We start from the raw sequence: 21,737 nt of genomic DNA, 5'->3' as shown, positions 1-21,737 counted from the left end.
GTGGAGCTGTAACAAAAACTTAGTGTGATACATACGCTGATGTATTTAAAAAAAGAGGTTCTCTGGGTTTTGTATTACAGCATAAGCCATAGCGGTCTGAATTTTGGTACTATGTATCTATAACTAAATACTAAATAGATATTTTTATTTAGAAAATCCCATTGGTTTTCAGCCTGTAGTGCAGTCTTGTTTCTTAAAGTGCTATAAGCAGGTTCTGTGCTTTGTTTTGAAATAATTTCATCTTTGCATATCTTGGAAGCACATCATGGAATGTTAGCAATTAATATGAGCTTGAAAATTTGAGAAAAAAGCAAAACGTTAAGGTGAATTTTGTGTTTTCCTTTAATATTTTGTATGTTTTTTTAAAAATACTGTATTTCCTGGTGTTTAATAAATGAAGTGGAATGCGGGTCCCATGACTTCTGTAATAAGACTGCGGTGGGATTCAGTAATGCTAGAGTTTACTCATTCTTTATCTGGAGCCTTACAGTATTAGCAACTCTGACAAGCCAGATGCATGTGTATGTGGCCAATAACGACCATGAAATGTGCTGGTATATCATCAGGTATTTGCATCTGCTTATAAACAGGGCTGAACTCGGCTTCTGGTAAGGAATTTCCATTTCACAAAGTTTCCAGCTCAATATTAATCATATTTTTACAGTTAATGAGAAAAAAAATAAAAGCTCACAATACCCTGCAGATGAAAATGTGGGAACTTCAATCACTCTGAAATGCTATACTATTCATTTGCAAAATATGTAAGTCAGCTGTATCACCTTTAATCAAGATATACAAACAACATTTGTTAGAACTGTTCGTGTTTGTTCTTCATACACATTTCATTCACTCCTTCAATTTCTGTTAGCTTTTAGGAAACTTCATCTGGTACTAAACAGTACAGTTTAGTACAATTATGCCTGGTAATGTTTTTGCTTTCTCCTGTTTCCTTTTTCTGCTCCTGATTTCTTACAGGTGCAAAAGAGAATTTCAAGTGCTCAAAGAATACAGTGTATTCAAATCTTCATTCAAAGACTGACTTTTCAGTATCTGAGAGGGTGCCTAAACTTCAGGCTGGAAATCTCGGGTGCAGTAGTGCCAGGCATGACGTGACTTTCTATCTTACAGGTATGCTTGACGCTGCAAGAGACAGGAGGTCCTTGTGGACCACTGTGAGGCAGGGAAGTGGCCTCCCACAGACTCCGAGAGCACCCTTTTTCAAACTGTTTTCTCCACCAGAAGTGAATGGTAGCAAAAATACTTCATCAATGCAGGCCTAAAACTAAAGTACAAAAGCCACAGCACAGTATCATACCACAGGCACAATTCTTCCCCTGGAGGGAGGAAGAGAATAAACTGTGATTCAACTATTTTCAGACATTATTTCACATACAACTAGTAGGTGCTCAGACATGACATCAGAAATCATATGGAGTGGAACTGAGCAACTTTTGTTGATTTTCATTTCAGTCCACATTAGTAAGTATCGTTCATTGCTGTCCTTCCTCTCTATATTTTCATTTGCAGGGCTCCCACTGTACAGCGCACTAGGAGCTGCCTGGCTAAACCTCTCTAAGATTTAGATGCAGTTCTGAAATCCTCCTGTGTAAATTTTAAAACCACCGCTCTCCCTGTCATTCATTCAGTCCACATTGGTTGTCACTGGTAAATGCTCATTAGGAGCACTGCATTTGTGCTGTGTTTGTACTTGGCTAATATAAGCCTGGAGGAGCAGTCACAAACTCTTCCTTCTGTACAGCGTTGGAAGCTGTTCAGGTGCTTAGGTAGTATGAAGATTACTTGTATTTTCAAGTGGTTTAGTGTTGCAGAGAACGTGCTTTGAGGCAGCTGTTTTAAAAATAAAAAATAATTAAAAAAAAACACCTCACAAAAAAAGGGACACAGAGTCAAACTAAATGACCTTCCTTCTCTAGGAATGCTGCACACTGTGATGTTTGATTGCTTTTCATTCTGCAGATGCGTATCTGACCCTTTATCTCCAGAAACTCTTCATCTCCCTGATGAAATGAACCACCTTAATTTTTCTTGAGCAGGCTCATCTTCTCCTCCTGTTTTAAAGTAACAGCTGAGGTGAAGGTGAATTGAGATTTTGCTTGTATGTTCTGGTATAAATAAATGCACACTGAAAATTTTCTATCTGAAGTTTCTATGTAGCTTAAGATATAGCATCATGTTTGTGCTCAAAGAAATCCGTGTTTTTCAGTGATCTGTATAGTCTTTATTGTGTGTGAAATGATGTTTTTCCATATCATGTCATGTTTAACCAAAGCATGTTGCTTTGGCCATTAGTGGGCAGCTGTTTTTCTCAGACTGGAAAGCCTGAGAAACCCTATTTTCTCCACAGTTTTGCAAGTGCTTGAAACCAGTGTAAGTCAGTGTTGCCTCTTGTGGTTGCTCCCTCACTTGTCCCTGTGCAAAAGTTTGTGCAGCCACACAGGTACTGGGTTGGAGACCTGGTCTGGCTCTGATGAAGTCTCAGAAACTTCCACTTTGTTTTGTCTGGTGTCGTGTCTTTGGTTCTATTCTCAGCTCAACTGTGCAAACTCTTGTGCCAACACAAAGCAGAGGGCAGTACAAGTGGCTCCATTCAGTGGTGGTTTATCCTTGACTAGTTTGAGGTTTCCACGAAACCGAAGTGTTACTAAGTCCTTGCCTCACTAAAGCATATGCTTAAAGACCTTTCCCTGAATACAGGAGAGTTTGGGAATTAAGAGCTAATGGTTGCTTTCCCCTTTCTCTCCCATTCTGAAAATCTCATAATTTGTCACTTTTTGTTACAGAGAAATGAAACAGAAGAATGAAGCATCAGAAGGGGTCTCTCGTGACCGTTCATGGGCTTGGGTTTGTTTGGAATGAACCCATGCTCGTAGAATGTAATATAACATTTCAATAACAAAGTCCAGTTTGGCTTAAGACATGGGGCTTTATTGGAATAATGTCAGATCAAAGGCCCAGCTAGCCCAATATTGAATCTGGCACTGGCCAGTTGCAGATGCTAAGTGTATAAGCAAATTAGATAAGCAATTGTTCTTTTCCCAGTAAACCCGGTTCCTTGGAGGAATGCTGCACTGTTCTGCATGAGGAGCATGGGATTTCTGTCCTCCTGAGAGAATTCGGCATTTACAAAGGGCAGGAATTGAGGTAAAGAGAAAATGTCTTCTTTCATAAGCGTAAGGACAAGAGAAGAGCCATCAACCCTTCTCTAACCAGTAGATGTGTGGTTTCTTCTATATTCAGCACATACTTTTCATGTGAAGGCATTTTGAATGTAGGACGCAAGCTTGAAAGTGCTGAATTCCTGTCAACCTGAAAGACTATTTGCCTGGGTCTTTTCACTTATTTTATGAGGAACAGATATTTTTAATTTCTCTAAGCTTACTGTTTTTTTTTTTTCTGAGTGGTGCTAGAGTTTTATTGGCCAGGATTTGTGGACTGTGTGGCAGCTTTCTACTTAATTGTGAACCAACTTCATCTTGTGATGAAAGCAGGCTTAAATTTGACTTGTCTGTTTAAAAAACCAAATGCACACACAAAGCCTACTGCATGTAGAAAACTCAGTTGTCACCTGGGACTGTAGCACACAGGCATCAGATACTGTGGGAGTACCTGTGGATATTACAGCAGACTTGCACTTATTTTTGTTTTATTTACGTGCATGTTCTATGCAACATAAGGAGCAAATACAGGCTGGTTAGCATTAAGAAAAATATCAGCAAGATAGAAAGATCCGTACCTCAGCTCCTATGAAAACATAAATTGGGATTTCTATATTGTTTAAAAATACCCACTCTTTTAATTATAGGTTTAGGGTTAAAATCAAGGCTAAAATATTTTTTCACATTCTATTTAGACCGTAAATGAGACAGTTGACCAGCTGTTTATACTGTGCCACAGTCAGGAGCTAAAGGAAAACAGATCAGGAGAGTGAGTTGTTAAATTAATTGTGTTTTGTATGTGATAGATGACTTTTCTCTAATTCAACAGTACCAGCTAAGAGGCTAGAGAGACATGTACGTAACGCAGCATTAGTCCAACCATACGTGATAAGATCACAGCCCTACTTATCTTTCCAGCAGTCTTGCTACACTGGTAGCTTTCTCTTTCCTTCTCGGATTTCTCCTTCTTTCCTTCTGTTTCAGTATTGCTGTGTAATAGCTTCATAAAAGTAAGACAGATTAAGGACCTGGGGGGGTGTAGAGATAATAATGACGCACTATGTGAATACTGAGTCTGGCACCTAGTAGCACCTTGATAGAAATAGAAAGCTGTGATCACAGTATTAAAATATGCTAACAAGCTGAAGGAGCTAATGGGCTGAATTTTTACAGTGCAGATGTTCATCCGGCACTTGTGCTGAATGCAATAACAAATGTGTGGGGGCTGATGGTGATATTATTGTGTTCTTGGCAGCACCGTCCTCCAAAACAATCTTCCTTTCTTTTATATTTTACCAAGATTTAGAATGTTCTTTTTTGTGGTCTAAGATAACAAACGTAAGCGCGTATAAACAAATCGCTGTGACTAAGGGTGATTGGGCTACGGTTGTCTTTATTCAAACGGGGGGTTCTGTGAGAATGGGTGCAGCCCTGGATGTGGTGGTGGGGATCGGTATCTCAGTTTTAGGACAGTTCATGCTCTACATCTCCTACTAAATTTCAGATAGTTTTATTGTTGTTGGTTTCAAACATCTGGCCACAATAAACCATCTGCTTTGAGAAACTGTAGAGCCGCAGTCTGACGTAAGGGTCATTTCCCTGTGTTTTCCAGAGGAGAGTTGGTAGTCTCCTGGAGAATGGTCACAGTGGCCTGTATTCAGTACCCCAGCCTGGCCACCCATCTCATGCTATTTCACATATTCAGTCTCTGCCTTCGTGTTCAATTCTTTGCACCTAATGCCAAGAATAACATTGCTGTCTTGCAGAACCTTTCAGCTGTTTCAATAAGAAACAAACTCTACTTCTTTCCAGCAGATTCAGATATTCCTAAAGGAATTACCATTCGTCCCAGTCAAAGGTTTGCTAGATATTGTCAGGAATCATTACGTTGCAAACCTACTCTGTGTTTTTTTTTTTTTTTCCTCCCTGACAGAGGTACTGGCTTGTTTGTTTTAATTACCAGGATGAAAGGTTCAGGTGGCTTTTGTTTGTAATAAGCTGCAACTCTCACTGTGAATACCTGTCACTTTTGATAGGCTATTACAATGAGGATGATCAGTCAACCGGCCGTGAGTATTTGGGGCTGGCGGTGCTCCTCCAGCAAATGCATTTACTGTGCTGTAACACAGGTTTCAAACCATGTCCCCCTTTGACAAGCCTATTAGATAATATGTGGGGAAAATAAACTCCAGAGATGTTAGAAAACTAAAGGAATGACTGAAATGATATGAGAAATGGGAGACTTGGTGATCAGTGAATAGGTCTCGCCAACAGTTCTAAGTTTGCTTGGCATATCTGCCACAGGATTCCGGTGCAATCCTGATGAAGTCATTACTGGTTTTCTTCCTTAATTTCTTTATTTATAAAATGGAGATAATGATGTTCATCTACTTTGCAGAAGTAATAAAAGATGAAATTTTTACATGGTTGAAAAATGTGTGAAGACACGTTAAGCTGTAATAACCTCAGAAAAATAGGTATTTTACTGGAAAAAATACAATTATAAGCTGACAGTGAGAATTAAAAAAAGTTTAGAAAGTATGCGCTTTATGTTGTATATTAACATTAGCACGTACTGTCCAATATTAATAATTTTATCTTTAATTTTTCAGTTGTATGTCAATATCTAAGAGCAAGGAAATGGATATGCTAAATAGTTTCTAAGCAGATACATAAAGTCAATTTGCATAAAAATATGGCTAGAGACGGAAGAATAGGAGTGAGTTTCATCAGTCAACTATAATTCCACAATTGGAGCAGAGTATCTTAAAAAATGGTGAATGTAATGCAATGTAATGATATTTGGTTGTGTGTTAGTGAAGTCTGAAGAGGAATATCAGCAGGATTTAATCAAATGAGGTCAGCAGTCAACAGAATGATGAATGAAATTCTATCTTGATTAATGCAAAGTAATTCATACTGGAGGGCAAAGTATGTGCTATTAATACAGTTTATTGGATCCTAATTAATTGTGTAATTTAAGGAAAAGGAGCAAAGCATCACAGTGAAGGGCTGAATGAAGACCTCTTTAGTGAATATAGTTGTGGTCAGATAAAATATTTTGAATCAATAAAAATAGGATGTGAATTGTTATGATGCTGTTACATGAATGAACATTTCACCTTTACCTAGAGTGCTGTATTCGAGTGTTGTTGCAGCATAGAAACATGCTGTGGATGTAGAAAACATAGGAAAACAGCAGAAAGAAGTAGTGAAGAGACTTTGATATGAATAGAGACCAAAAAGCTTGGAATTGTTTACTTTTGAGTCTAGGTAAAGAGTGGGGAAATAAAAAGGTACACAGAACTACGGGTGTTGAACAGAAGGTGGGTCAGGAACTTAGGCTGTGTCGTAAGATTAGAAGATCGCTCAGTGCAATTCAAAGCTGATAAAAAAAGAATTTTTTTCATACATCCTGTCTTCAGGCTGTATACCTCATTACCTTGCAGTGCCGATGAGGCAAGAATTTAGCAATATTTAAAGAAAGGAAGCCTCTGAACACTGAGTCCACTTGTGTGTAATCTATCCAGAGAGGAGTAGTTAGGAAATATATAAGGCTGAGGTTTCAGGCATTAAGCTTATTTCTAACTGGAAGATCGAGTTGAGAGTTTGAGAGGACATTTCCTTGGTCTTTTCGAGAACTGAACATCTTCATCCAGGAGGACAGCACGTAGGTTCCCATGTGTGGTGTGAAACTGAAGTCCATAGTAAGTGGCTTGGAATAGTGTTTGTGTGAAGCTGTGATCGAAGTCCTTATGTGCAGTTTCCTGGACTTAAGTAATTACTGAGATTGCATTTAACAGCCTTCCGTCATATCTTATAAAGCAGAAATCTGGACTGTCTTGTGTATCTGTTTTTCATAGAAGGTGGTTAACTAGCAAGGCTGGCACATCGAATTGCTCAACAAGTGAAAACTGTGGTATCTCTGCCTGCCGGTGCTGGATTACCTATTGCACACCGGGCTCTCGCCCTGGGAGGGGTGTTGAGCACATCCCCAGCTCAGGAGAGCACGCCGACGGGAAACGTGTACTAGGAATTGCAGAGGAAGCCATCTTAAGCAAGCAAGGTTCAGAATTAAATATGGTGCAATACAGATTGGTGTTTGATTCTTTGAAGCTTCCTACAGCTCTTCTGTCCGTTAGGCTTATGCCGTTAATAAACCAGGCCTTCAGAAATGTCTGCTCCTTAAACACTGAACTCCATATGTAAATGTTCAACAGCAGTGGATAACATTTGTCGATCTTCTCTTCTTGCAGGAGATGATAACACTTCCTTTGCTTATTGCAACACAAGCTATCCATTAATTAGGACTTTCAGAGAGAAACGTGTGTAGGCTGTGAACATGCAGAGTGATGCAGAGAGGTGGGAAACAGATGTGTGGTCATGTATGCACCAGCCAGCTATTACTCAGATACCATCCGTCTGCTAATTAGCGGCTGGAATGTTGAATAACATTGGCGTTTGTGCTATTGCTTGAGAGCATCTGGTTTTCACACTTGTCTTAATCTTTACCTGGTACCGTAAGTAACGTGCTTCAATTAAAATTGTTTTGAAAGTGAGGTATCTAGAACTTCCTTGTTACAACAGATTAATTTCTCGGTGTACATTACTGTTAAGTGAGCACCATCAGCTTTTTGTACCCTTGGAGGGACAGCATTGGGTTAACACTGGAGACGAAACCTGACTCATCCCTTTTGGTTCCTGTCATGCTGACAAACCCAGTGTGTGCCCTGTCAACATCAAACTACCCCCTTGATGATTCGTACCTCTTTCAGTGAAGAGTCAGCAAAGAGCAGCCAATTTCTGAACTAGGGGGAAGCTGGGGGAAGTACCTGGTAATATTACCTGTATGATAAATGGCTTTTTAGGAAAACTATTGCAGTTTAGTTAAAGTTTGTATTTTATGTACTATGCCTAAGAATTTCAACAGAAAGTATTAGTATTTCCCATTGCTATACGTCCTAAAAATACATGCATGCATGCACACACATATACATATATGCTAGAACAGTCTTTTTTCTTTTGTGAGGTACAGATCCGTGATACGTTTCAGCCCTGCCCATCATTATACTAACAGGCAGTAACAGACAGTGCAATTAGTTTAGTTGCCACAATGGGGTTATAAGTTATCTTCTCCTCTAAACTGTTCTGTATTCCAGGTAAAAAGCACATCTGTAGATCAGAAAGAGCGACTCCAAATTTGCTTCCAGAACTTAAATGCAGACATGACTTTTCTCTGATCCAGTTTCTGCATTTGTAAAATGTTTCTCACGCTTTCCTGAAACAACTTCCTCCTTTGTCCATATGAAAAAGCTTGTGAATTAGAAGAGCGCTTCTAATCTTCCAGGTAACTGGGGAAATAATCCTTCTTTCCCCCCTCCCCTTCTCCCCCTCCTTATCTTCCCTCCCCACAGAATGTTAAAACATTGGTTTCCCTCCCACAGTTGAAAGGTGTGTTTTGCAGAATACAGATGAGATATTTGTTGGCTAGAAAAAAATAAAATGAAACAAGAGACGTCTTTCAAGTACAAATGGGGCTTTAGAGATCTCTGTTGGGAAGCCTAATTTCTACATGAGCACAACTGTTTCTCCATATTGCCTGGAACACTTCAGTTACGTATTTGGCCACACTTTCTGTTGTGGATTCTATAAAGACATCATTTGTCAAGCTAATAACTGCGTACAAAAATGTTTATGCACAATAAAAATGGATTTCAGAGATCTTTGAATTGCACCCACAGATACAAAATCTTGCACTTCTTTGCAATATACTGAGCTGGATTAGATGATACAATAATTAGGATTCCTCTCTCCATTCTGCAGGACTAACTGAACTTATCTACTTGTTTGAACGATATCAGTTAGATTTTTTTGTTTATATTTCTAATTTTTGACCTCTCTAGTGAGGAAGCTGAAGTATTCTTTCACTGTCAAGACCTTGCTTGCAGAGTGTTTTTCATGACGCTGATGGTCTCTAACTTAAAAAGAGCAATAATAGACTTTATAGCATATTCTATCTAGGTGGATAACTGGTTATTGTAGGAAATGTATTTTTTTTTTTTTTGCTAAATAGAAAATTTACCTTACTAAACTACAGACTGCGTAGGATCTTTTTAGAAATTCTTTTAATTATGTCATATATAAGCCATATTCAAAAGGCATCTTTGTCCCTGATTTCAACGGCATTTAAGTCACTTAAGTAGGAGCTAGACACACAAATATTTTTCTATATGTGACCATAGTAGCTATTTAAACTAAGAATTTAAGTAGACAGAATGTAATTATCCCCATTGCAAGACTAATACACAAGGGAAAAATGCCATAGGATTTTGTAATAGCGACAAGTGGTCAAGGCATTACATTTATGCTTTGCTAGTTTTACCAGCTGTGTCTCATTCCATTATTCATACACACAGACAGACAGACAGACAGACAGACACACACCTCTCTTCTAATTAATTATAGTTGTCGACCAGTGGGGTGGGAGAAAACAACTCCAGAGGTGTTTTTCCAGAGAAAATCTGTTTTCAAGGTGGGGCTACTAACCGCTAGAAATCTGCAGATGTGAAACAGCTTTTTGAGGTTTAAAAATCTGTCTACATCATATGAATCTGAAAAAGAAATGCAGTTGTTGGGATTTTCATAGCGATCTGCTTATATCAATAAAAAAAAAATCAAAAAAATACTTGGGGTTTTCTGCCTCATGTTGTGCATGAAGCTGCATTTATGCACGATTTATAGTGATAAAACATTAGTCTGGGGGAAACGAGGGGAAGGCATGAACAGTGTGTGTTGGAAACCAGGGTTTTAAGTGTTACAAATGGGCAGGTATAGGTGAGGATGGCACATAACTTGCATTCCTAAATTGTTGATCTTTACAACAACCCTTATATTCCACATGGCATGATATTTCTACTCCAACAATGCATCGTTGTGCGGTGAAGTACAGTACACTGAGGGAGAGCTTGCTGAACATAAACACTGTGAAATTTAGCTGAAATGAGAACAGCTATGAATGTACACGCGTTTTGAGGTTGCAGCATAGTGTTGGGGGTTTTTTTCCCTTTTTTGTAGAAGGCTGAGGTAGAAGACGGTCTTTTAATGGTACTTTGATATAAATAGGAACAAGCATCTAGTCCTTTTAGTTGCAGAGGTATTTCTTTTCCATGGGATTGAATCACTTGGCCTCCTGAAGGCATCAGTCTGGTCTCTGAATCCCACCACTGGCCTATGAATCTTGTCAATATTTTTTTTAAACAGGAATCAAAGCAACATCTGGACTTCGTAGCCTCCTTGTGATTCCTTCGCAGGCTGTTTGCTGGGCCTGCCGGCCCTTAGTAGCCATAGCATATTGAAGGTAGACATGCATAAAACATGTTGAATTTCATGGGCATGAAACTCTCACCTTGCGTCGCAGTTTTATGCAGTATTTTATAGTTTATAGGAATAACTATGTTCTGATGAGCTTTTTGTTGGTTACGTTACATGTTTATAGTGTACGTGGTCTGGAAGAGATCCCTTTAGCTGACCTTGAAAGACTTGAGACTTCCACCAAATACTGCACTGGCCTTTTAGGTGTGTCCACGAAGGGTGGAGAAACGAGAACAATACTAGTCTGAGAGCAAACAGATTGGGTGAGATTTGGTAGAGAGACTGGAAGATGGATAACTCATGGTAGGCAGAGAGAGGCTGCCTGACGAGTCAGATGGTGGGAAGAAGGCAGGAGGTGTGGCAGGTTGTGGGAAGAAAAAGTTACTGGATTTCCCAAAGACATCGCCCTGCCTTGCGTAGCTATCGCCATTAGAAACTCACTGTGTGCACATGTGTTCCCAGCCGCCCTTCCTGCTGGTTGCCTTGAAGTCAGTTTATTCTAACTCCTTGGGATTTTTGATTCCTACTATTTCTGCAGGAATCACGTAGGTAAAACCTAACGGTCAGCCCTGGGGTTCATGGTGCTGGGTTTGCAATTAGCTGCTCTGCGTGTGCGTGTTAGTAGCGAGGATGTTGCTCCAGGTGGAGCACCGCAGATTCTCATTTCTTCAGATACAGTGTATTTAGAGGACCTGGTTGTTCTTGCTGTGTTTTCATGAAGAAAACAAGAAGCAATAATCCATTGTTTTAAAAACTGGTAAAAGCAACTGAGAAATTAAGTGGTAGAGGATTCGGGTCCTTATTGCTCACATACGGTGTCTCAGCTCATGTTAGTGGTCAAAATAGACCTTGTTCTTTCTTACGTGTCATCATTCCTTTCACTCCTAAATTAGGCAGTGATCAAAAAGATGTATAACTGAAGTTGTTTGGGGCCCTTCAATAGGGCTGGATGGGAAGAACCTTGCATTGAAATTATATGCATTGTGAATGGAGTCCAAAGGAGCTTTGTTGATTTAGCCCTGCTGGATATCTAAGTATTCATCTTGTCTATTAATGTCCTAAGTGTTAAATATAGAGAATATTCATAGAATCATAGAGTGGTTAGAGTTGGATGGGACCTTAAAGATCATCTAGTTCCAATCCCCCTGCCATAACCAGAGACACCTCCCACTAGATCCCATCCAACCTGACCTTGAACACTTCCAGGGATGGGGGATCCACAACTTCTCTGGGAAACCTGTTCCAGTGTCTCACCACCCTCAGAATAAAGAATTTCTTCCGAATATCTAATCTAAATTGACCCTCTTTCAGCTTAAAACCATTACCCCTTTTCCTATCACTACACTCCCTGATAAAGAATCCCTCCCCATCTTTCGTGTAGGCCCCCTTTAAGTACTGGAAGGCCGCTCTAAGGTCTCCCTGGAGCCTTCTCTTTTTCAGGCTGAACAACCCCAACTCTCTCAACCCGTCTTCATAGGAGAGGTGCTCCAGCCCTCTCATCATCTTCGTGGCCCTCCTCTGGACTCGCTCCAACAGGTCCATGTCCGTCTTATGTTGGGTGTCCCAGAGCCACATGCAGTACTCCAGGTGGGGTCTCACCAGTGCAGAGTAGAGGGGCAGAATCACCTCCCTTGACCTGCTGACCGTGCTTCTTTTGATGCAGCCCAGGATGTGGTTGGCTTTCTGAGCTGTGGGCACACATTGCCGGCTCGTGTTGAGCTTGTCATCCACCAACACCCCCGAATCCTTCTCCTCAGGGCTGCTCTCAATCCGTTCTCTGCCCAGCCTGTATTTGTGCTTGGATTGCCCCTACCCCGGTGCAGGGCCTTACGCTTGGCCTTGTTGAATTCCATGAGGTTTGCATGGGCCCACCTCTCCAGCCTGTCCAGGTCCCTCTGGATGGCACCCCTTCCCTCCAGTGCGTTGACCGCACTACACAGCTTGGTGTCGTTGGCAAACTTGCTGAGGATGCACTCAATCCCACTGTCGGTGTTGCTGACAAAGATGTTTCAGTACTGACCCCTGAGGAACACCACTCATCACCGGTCGCCACTTGGACATCAAGCCATTGACCGCAACTCTTTGAGTGTGGCCATCCAGCCAGTTCCTTATCCATCAAGTGGTCCATCTGTCAAATCCATGTGTCTCCAATTTAGAGACCAGGATGTCATGCGGGACAGTGTCAAATGCTTTGCACAAGTCCAGGTAGATGATGTCAGTTACTCTTCCCGTAACCACCAACACTGTTACACAGTTGTAGAAGGCCACCAAATTTGTCAGGCATGATTTGTCCTTAATGAACCCATGTTGGCTGTCACTGATCACCTCCTGATTTTCCATGTGCCTTAGCAGAGTTTCCAGGAGGATCTGCTCCATGATCTTGCCAGGCACAGAGGTGAGACTGACAGGCCTGTAGTTCCCTGGGTCTTCCTTTTTTCCCTTTTTAAAAATGGGGGTTATGTTTCCCCTTTTCTAGTCAGCATGAACTTCACTGGACTGCCACGACTTCTCAAATATGATGGCTAGTGGCTTGGCAACTTCATCCACCAGTTCCCTTAGGACCCACGAATGTATCTCGTGAGGTCCCATGGACTTGTGCACCTTCAGGTTAAGAAAGAAAAGAAAAAAAAAAAGAAAGAAAGAAAGAGTTTCAAGCACTGAATGTATTTCAGACCTGTGATTGACTGGCAAATTAAATACCAGGGACCTGGCAGCATGTGCACAGCTCCAGTTTAGGTGCAGCTTCATTGCCCATGCTGGTGGGCCTGAGGAATAGGAAGAAGAGAAGGAAGAATTTATTGCCACTTTTGCTGGTGGGGAGGGTTGAATAGCATGAGTGTGGAGGGAGCTGTGCTGTAATAGTATTTGTGTTTGTAGTATAAGTTGCTTCATGTCTTCAGTTACTTCAGCAAATACAGTACAAGGAGTTACTACTTTTCATTTTAATTTCAAAATAGATTGAGAACTAGACACACATAACGCATCCAGGGAGGCCTTTTTAGTGTGGACGTTCAGAGTAGCAAAATTGGTGCCTGGTAGCATAAGGGGGCTCTTTCAAAGTGTTTCGTGATGTAGTGTTAACTACATGTCACAGCAAATCTATAGATATATTGGGTTGGATTCAGTAAATTCCAGGTTGGGAGAGTAAGGAATTGCTGTTTGTAGGACAATGATACTCTTGGTGAACAGATACACAGACAACTCAAACTGATGCTGAAAGTAAACATGTTGAAAATATATAGTATGGTGGCAGCAGTTGTGAGGACTTGAATTCATGCTTGTAAGTAGAAGTACTAAGCTTCAGGAAACTGCTTTCCTTTCACTGAATCATACCTACTGTTTCATCTGTGCATGGCTGAGGAAAGCAGTGAAAGGAGCTGGTTAGATCCTGCTTTGTCTCCCTTTGTTTCAATTGACAGCAAGACTGGAACTAGCCAGCAGTCTCCCCTTTTTCTTGCTTCCTGCCATCTTGTGACGTTTTGCCTCATAACGTCCTTTTCGCCAAATCAGTCCACTTCCTTCTGTTCAAAGTATGGGTGCAACGTCCACTGACATCTGGAAATTTGACAGCTTTGAGCTTCCTCAGTTTCATTCAGGCACTTGGAGAGGGACAGTGAACCAGCAAGGCAGATAAAAGGAGTCATTTAGACTTTGGTTTCAGATAAAAGAATCAAGTTTGGTGACATATTCTAGTCTAACAGTATTGCTTCTGTTCTTTGTGGCAAAATATATTAGAATTTTAATGAACAAAGAAGTATTCAGTGCTGTATCTGCTGGATTTTTATCCTGCCCTGTGTTGTATGCTGGGTTTTGAGCCATGGAAAGTTTATTGAAAAAAATGACCTGTCAGTTTGTCTCCCTTCTCCTTCTCCCTTCCCGTCCCATTCTCCTGTTCTTTGAAATTGTCCCCCCGGCCACTGTAGGACAGGTTTTCAGGAACCAGTTCAGGGTCAAAGTCTGGATTTTATAGACCCATGTCAGGTCACGGGTTACTTGGCATGAACGTGCCACTGTCTAGTGAGAAGTTCCAGCTTAAAAAGATTTATAACTTACTTATAAACCTATTTATGTTATTTTAACTTATTTATATTATATCCCCAGTAAGAGGTAGTCTGCACAGCATGCTGGAAGGGGCTTTGTTTACTGAAGAGCTCTATAGAGCTATGCCTAAAAAATACCCGGTTTATCACAAAGAGCTATTTTCTGGAAGCTTAAGAAGTTTTTTGGAGAAGGTCATTTGGGTCTGTATTAACTTAGTGAGTTCTACAGATTTTTTCCACAAAACATAATATAAACTTTGTACATTCCCAATGATAAGTCAAATGTTACAGCGAGCTGAAGGAGGGATTTGTACTCCGGGAAATGAAGCTCAACTGAAGCTTGGTGTGTTGTTATAGGTCTTCTCAGAAATGGGCTTCGTTCAGCATGTTTAGTTAAATTCTCCAGGATGGCACTTATTCTTAGAAATAGATATTAATTAAACTGGTAAGTTGAAAAGGGCATGAGAGGAAAAGAGGAGAAAAAAAATCCCAAATGATTTTAGAGAATGTCAGATGAAGTTCATTTACGCAAAAGGACAACACAATCAAGATAAACTAAATACTACTGTAAACAAACTAATGAACTATTTTAATTAAAATTAAGTTGATATTTATTAACATTAATACGTAATGCTAGCATGTATTATATGTCATATAGTATTTAATATTAAATATTTATTATTGTCAAGCTATTAAATCATTATTAAAATCCACTGTTGTATAAAGCCACGTGGATCTTCAAAAGTAGTTTTTGGACTCGTTTTCTTAGTTCTGCTGAAATAGTAGATGTTGCTCTCCCAAGTTTCTCATAAAACTAATTTTTGTATGTGACATTTTTTGCTTTTATATGCAATTGAATTTAGGTCCTCTTCATTTCTCATGAAGAAATGGATTTGTACTTCCCACACCATGCCTCCATCAGAGTGTTCAGGTTCAGTAGGTTTTAGTCATTCAGTCCAGAAAAAAAAACCCTGGGAATTGGTTTCTTTGAATTCTTAACGATTTTCAATAAAATGAGCACAATCGATTTCTTCCTTTGTTCGTTTCTTGGAAAACTCCATTGCATCTATGTTGTTTGGATTTCATTTCTCTCTTTAGATCTGCCTCCTTCAGCTGATTACAAGGCAATATGGTGTGGTATTTTTTCATAAGTTGACCTCTCATGGACTAGTTTTGCTGCCTGAGAAAAGTGTCATCTATCACCTCTTGCTAGAGTAGCTGCACTTCAGTATTTACAGGTTACGTTTTCTTCTGTGTTTTTTTTTTTTCATTACTGACTGTAACAAGGCCAACTTTACACTTATTTTAGAATGAAACTTTACTTTTGGACGAGTGTGCTGGAAAAAACTCAATGTATGCTTTTGCAAAAAAGAATGTTTATAGTGAAACTAATCTTTTCCCCAAGAGTCCCCGATGTGAAGTGCCCCAAAATTAGCGTTGGATCTGATTTGTCTGAGTGCTCAGGTTTTATTGCTTGTTTGAGTCCTCAGGTTTGGACCTATATCCTACCTCTATATTGTTTAAAAAGATAATAAAAATATTCTGGTCAGGTAAGCATTTGTGAAAGAAACATCTGACCTATGATATGACCTTGTAAAAAGGGGTCTTTCATAAGGCTGTATGTTTTCTGAGCTAAACAGGAAGGCTAAATTTTTTTTGATTAGGATTTTGAAGCCTGTATCGACATATTAGTATCCGAATGACCTAAAGTGGCAAATTGTGAGATGTTCATTCCATAGCAATGAAAACTTTTTTGTTTTGGAGGTGTGATTATGATCTATAGAATGAATGCAACAGCGCTAGTTGGGATGAAAAGTTCTTTGCTGGAAATAGAAATCTGTCCAGTTTGGCCATCGCTCTCCTCGTTTTCATTGGGATCATGTATGTGTTCCAACTATTTTCAAAAAAAGTACCGAGCATCTTCAGATTGGGTGATGTGTTCTTGGTGCCTGGGAAAGTGATCTGCAGTCTTCTGGATGTGTGACCATGCGCCTGTCCTCTACCAACACTTGTCCAGTTGTACAAGATCTAACACCTTTTTCTCTCAGAAGGGAAACAAAGAGCAAATATTAAATAAGAAGCTTTCTGGTTGAGGTTTGGAAGTGTCTCTTTGGGGAAGCCATCGTGCAAACAGTTTTCTCTGATGTAAAATATATAGGTTGTAGGAAAATTAGAGGGCCATGTTGAAAAGCAGGAAAACATAGCTGGCTGTTGAAGAGTTGCTGCCGTCCACTTTTGTTAACGATCAGAGCCAGCAACAGATGAAACTATACAGAAAGGAAATAAAAGGGGAAAATTCCAGCAGCTCCTGAAGCAAATTTAAAAAGCCAGAGAGCAAGAGTTCCCTATTAATAAGAGGGCTGTCCAGCATACAGTGATCCATTACTGTATTTATCCATCATAACTGCTTAGCAAACCAAAACTTCCTCCCAAATACCAGCAGTGCCATAGATAACTCCCAAACCCAGGCCTATGGAAGCAGAAGCTGATGATGGAAAAAGCCACTTGACGTGAAAGAGCAAAGGGCAGTGCTCGAGTTTATCTGGCAGGACATTACGCTGGGTGCTCAGTCTTTGTATAACTGAAGAGATTTTGCATAAGGGACTTGTAATTTAGCATCTTCCAGGAAACCTGCTTTTTTTTCATTTTATTTAAGTTCCTTGAACACTGACGCACATATTCCTGGAAAATGTCAACATCAGCAAGCAGGTTAGCGGGTAAATTTTGTTGACAAGTGACAGTGAATGACCGAAGAAGGAAATACGCAAAATGTGGAAAATGAGAATTGGAGGCTGACCTGCTAGCAGCCAGCAGAATTGAAGGAGAAAAATTTGAGACAACTGAGAGAGAAAAACAAGATGATGTGGACTTAAAATGGAAAGACAACAAACTCCTTCAATGCCTATATTAGGTTGAAAATGTATATTAGTATGGAAGAAGCTTCAGGAGCGTAAAAATAGCTTTTGGACACTTAGTATGTCTTGCAAGCTCTTTTAGCAACAGCCAGTGGTTTGGTAGGTTGTTTTAGCTTTACATGATAATTGATATATTAGTGTCGCAATATGTTTTTGTTAGACTAGTACTTAAACACTTAAACCAGACAGTCTAAGGATCTGTACTGTAATGTTGTATACATTGCCCATCAAAGACTCCCAGGGATCTGAACACCTCTTTTGCCTGTTTTATGTGCATATATGCATGTGAACTCACCTTTACACATATTTAATATATTGTGTTAGTATGTTATAATGTGGATGTACAATAAAAGTCATATTAACATAAAATAATATAGTTATAGAATATTTATTTTTTTAGTTAATATGCGATAAGATAAATCTTGTATATTATAAAATAAGCTTTACTGTCTCCAACAGCGTAGATGAAAACTTAATTAACAGGTGTATTCTAAACACTGTAAGACTTGTAATCCAACTTTTAAATTCATGGAATGATGGCTCTGTGCATAGTAATAATTAATATATTGGTCTTTATATTTCTTTCTGCTTAGAGGAATTTAAACCATGGAATAGAATTGTGATAGCGTAGTATTTTTTCAGAATGATTAAAGCTTTTATTAATATCCAGCATTTTTAGATGCTACAGCAGAAAATGTTATAATTGAACTTCTTGAACAGTTTGTGTCTAATTATAAAGAACACTGTGTAAGCGGAATTTGATACTTTTTTGGAAGTCGAGGTTAAGGTTAAGCAGGAAGGAAAACTGGGTAATGAATTTTCTGAGGGGAAGAACAGATAAGTGGTACATAAATATAACTTCCCCAGACACAGGCTTTGTGGTGGACTACCTGACCTTAAGCTAAAACTAAGCAAATTTTTGGCTGTTACTGCGCAAGATCGGAAAAGCGTCCCATTCAGAATTGGCAGGTATCTATTATGTTGTGGTTGTTCAACACAGTCTTCTGCTGGGAAAAGGTATCACATTTGGCATCTGCTTGTTGAAGTCAGTATGATTTCATCTAGATTAAAATACAGACTCCTTTCTTGTTCATAGTGTTTGTACTGTTGCTACTTGGATTTTTCCAGCTCTGTAAGACCTGGGGAATGCCCTCCCTAGTGAGATGAGATCAGTCTTCCATAGGTGACTTTATTTCTGTTCTGCAAGAACAGCGAAAACTAAGTAAGAAAAAAGAATTAATTTTCCGTTACTTGTCTGTTCAGGAAAGCAAGACAACTTCTTGTCTCTGCATTTAAGTATGGAGACCAAACTATTGCAAAAAGCTTCCCTTTCCCTATCTAAACTGCTTTAACTCACATGTCTTTATATTAAATCAGCTAGCAAGATAGAACAACTGTAAGGTAAGTTTGGAGTTTCTCTTCAAAGATGAGCCTCTGATAGTCACTGGTGTTTATAAAAGAATACGCATAAGGGAGATTGCGGGGCACGGGGCTCCATTTACGCTTGGTATATATTAATTTATGGGATACCTACATTTGCTAAAATATGTGAGAAGAGTACAAAAAGCAAGTTCTGCAATCCAGAGGGTTTTGGTTGTTTGGTTTTCGTTTTGTTGGGTTTTTTTTTTTCTTTTTTTTTTTTTTTTCAGTAAGCACGTTGGCTCTACTTGAGTTTCCTGCACCTGGTTGTTAAACAATAGACAATACAACTCTGACTCCATAATGTAACCTTCCAAAATTTTGAAGTGCATTATAAATAACTTACTGGTAAGCCAGAACAAGATTAACATGTTCTTGTTGTTATTTTTCCCCAACATAGACTGGAAAAATGTGAGCAGAGGAGTAGTTTTAAAGTTGATATCCTGTCTTTGGTTTCATTAAAATGTTGATTTTAACAATCCTTGATCAAGTTACTTCCTTCCTGATGGAGAAGGGGACTCTAGCATATGTTTTTTCTCGTATCCCCCCTCCCCCCCTTCTTCTTTCATGGTTCAGAAACTGCAGTTTTTAAAGGGTTAGGGAAATTTCTCTTTGAAAGAGGTTGGTCACCCGGGGCTTCAGGTCTGGGACAGACTTGTGGCATTGCTCCTGGCCCGAGCTGCCCCGGGCAGTGAGGGATAGGTTAAGGATCACTTTGTGCTCTCCCACAGTGTTCATGACGTTATCCAAACAGCTATATCAAGAATATATTTATTGATCTAGCTTTTTTAACGAGGAAATGTTAAGAAAAAAACTGACAGCACAGGGAGGAAAAAAAGGCAGAAAGAAGAATTTTGGGTCCTATGAGATAAGTGTCGAACACTGCTTCTTTGCAGAGAGCACAGGAACACCAGCTGGCAAGGCATTTATTTTTGCTTCAGAATGTATTTGAGCAGTAAACAATTTAATAAACTTTCCTTTTTAGTCATTTTCAAGCCTTTTCTAGAAGACAGCTATAAATTGTGTGAAAAAGATGTATAATTCTGTCTCTGGTATGCATCAAAATGTTTGTTGTTTAGAGACTTTGGTAGAGTTTTTTTTGTGGGCCTAATGGTAGTAGTGACCCCTTAAAACAAAAAACTTTAATAACTTTAGGTGAGAAAGTAGATTACATGAACTCTCTGAAGTAAATCCTCACCATTTACTGGTTTGAATTTGGAGAAATCTACTACTTTCAGGCTGAGAAAGTGTCTTTTGGGTAGTGTCTTAGGGCTCCTCAGTACAAGAGAGACATGGACATACTGGAGAGAGTCCAATGAAGGGCCACTAAGATGTTGAAGGGACTGGAGCACCTCTCCTATGAGGAGAGGCTGAGAGAGCTATGGCTGCTCAGCCTGGAGAAGAGAAGGCTCGGGGGATCTCATCAACATCTACAAATACCTGAAGGGAGGGTGCAAAGAGGACAGAGCCAGGCTCTCGTCAGTGGTGCCCAGTGACAGGACCAGAGGCAATGGGCACAACCCAAAACACAGGAGGTTGCCTCTGAACATCAGGAAACACTTTTGCACTGTGAGGGTGACCGAGCAGTGGCATAGGTTGCCCAGGGAGGTTGCGGAGTCTCCGTCCTTGGGATTATGGAGAAGCCGCCTGGACACAGTCCAGGCCAGCGGCTGTGGGTGGCCCTGCTTGAGCAGGGGGCTTGGACCAGAAGACCTTCAGAGGTCCCTTCCAACCTCAAGCATTCTGTGATTCCATGAAGATATGCCATATCTTTAAAGAAGATTTCATACGCTGATTTTCCTCCCTCCTTTTTCGTCTTCCTGTCCCGGAGATTTGCCTTATTTGAAGCAGTTGATTGCAAGCCAATCTAAACCTTTAGTCTAGACAGATAAAACTGTTACTTGCTGCTTATCTCATTTGCAGTCATGGCAATTCCACAGGTGCATAGAGCAAGTTGGTACTGGAATTATTTTGCCTCCCCTTTTAGGTTGTACCTGATTTGCCTTTGCAGACTGTCCGCCGATGGCTGCAACTGGTGAATCACTGTGTTTATACAACATAACATCAGAAGATGTGTTCGTGTGGATGCATTCATGACTGCTGAGATACACAAGCTACCTTTTTGGATGTCAGAGGCATGATTGTATTAGCCTAGGAAAATGCCATGCTAATGTGGAGAAATAAGTCCAAGATAATTCATTGCTCATGTATGTTACTACACTGTCCCGTCTAAGCCAGCCCTAAAGCTGTTGTTCTGGAGCCTGCTTGTCTGCCCTTATTTTATTTCAGCATAGATTTCAGTCCCCCAGGATGTAATATAGGACATATCTGAACAATTTTGCTGTTCCTAAACTGAAATAGGAAAAAAGGACGGTGTTTGTCCTGATAAACCATACCTTAATTGTCCCTGAGGATGGTTTCCCTACAATGAACCTGAGTTCTATTATTTAATGAAAAAAAAAAAAAAAAATTAATGGAAATTGGAAGGAGTTTTCATTTTGTTCCAGCAGAGTTCTTAATTTTTCTGGCAAAAATAGGAGCAATTTTTCATCTGTCAATAACACTCCTCTCCATTCTGCCTGAATCTGGAAGTAATGGCCTTGTGCATCATCTTGTTTACTCCTCTTGGTTGAAAAAATGTTATGAATTCAATATCAGGTTAGACAGACACATTTGTTTATAAAACCTATGAGGCTGTTGAGACACCAGTTTTCCAAGCAGTTTATAAATAGCAGTATTTTAGGCTAGGGTAGAGGGGTGAATGGGGAAGCTTCAGAGGGAGAGAGTGTAGAGCTGTGACCCAGAGCAGCATTCAT

At 39.9% G+C, this 21,737-nt stretch overlaps 1 protein-coding gene across 1 annotated transcript in view; it reads left to right on the top strand.

The window, feature by feature from the left end:
* LDLRAD4 (low density lipoprotein receptor class A domain containing 4) overlaps positions 1-21,737 on the top strand; it is a 294,512-nt gene that overhangs the window by 151,289 nt on the left and 121,486 nt on the right. The window lies entirely within an intron of this gene.

The sequence above is a fragment of the Vanellus vanellus genome, assembly GCF_965231255.1.
Source record: "Vanellus vanellus genome assembly, chromosome: 2".
In the NCBI taxonomy this organism is placed as follows: domain Eukaryota; kingdom Metazoa; phylum Chordata; class Aves; order Charadriiformes; family Charadriidae; genus Vanellus; species Vanellus vanellus.
This window is presented reverse-complemented; position numbering and strand designations above follow the sequence as displayed.